The sequence below is a fragment of the Carlito syrichta genome, unplaced genomic scaffold (genome assembly GCF_000164805.1).
Source record: "Carlito syrichta isolate Samal-C Ts95f unplaced genomic scaffold, Tarsius_syrichta-2.0.1 Scaffold309100, whole genome shotgun sequence".
Classification (NCBI taxonomy): domain Eukaryota; kingdom Metazoa; phylum Chordata; class Mammalia; order Primates; family Tarsiidae; genus Carlito; species Carlito syrichta.
The window spans coordinates 2193-2970 of NW_007253196.1; positions in this window are offsets into that span (position 1 = coordinate 2193).

Here is a 778-nt window from a genome sequence, read left to right on the forward strand (position 1 = left end):
CACTGCACTCCAGTCTGGGCGACAGAGTGAGACTCCAACTCAAAAAAAAAAAAAATCAGGTTGATGCATGAATGTGTGAGTCCTCCAGTAAATCAGTTTAGCCCGTGTCTCTTGCCTGACTGAAAACCCTGTGAACAGAACCGTCTCAATCATCCCTGGATCCCAACACCAAACACAAGTCCCAGCTCACCATACAGCTGGTTCGTATTTGGTGGAAGGATGGAGTGACAGGGGAGGGGTCTCTGGAGGGCAAGACCCAGCCAGAAGTGGGCGCACAGAGGGCGTCCTCAGGCAGGGGCTTCCAGCTGTGGAGGGGGAGGGGCGTCAGCTGCACAGCTGCTTGCCTGTAAGGTGGACCCAGGGACTTCCCCCACCCAAGCTTTATATGCACAGGAGGAAGCAGGCAGTTCCCAGTGACACACCACCGGTCCAAGTCCTTCCACTGGGGTACAGGGAAAGACATAGCTAATTCTTCTTTCTTTTTTAATCCAGCAGTAGTGCTAGCACCCCAGGGCTTTAGACAAACAAAAATATCAAGTGCCTCCTACAACCCAAGAACGGAGTTAAGGGCTTTAGGCAAGATTCATCTCCCCATTTCACAGATGATGAAATTGAGGTTTGCTTAAAACAGGCTCTGGCCAGGGACCGCGCTAAGAGATGCTGGCAGTATGAAGGGGAAATCCCTGCAACACGGCGATCCCTTTCTCTGAGGGGCCTTTTCTTTTCTTTCTTTCTTTTTTTTTTTTGAGTCGGAGTCTCACTCTGTCACCCAGACTGG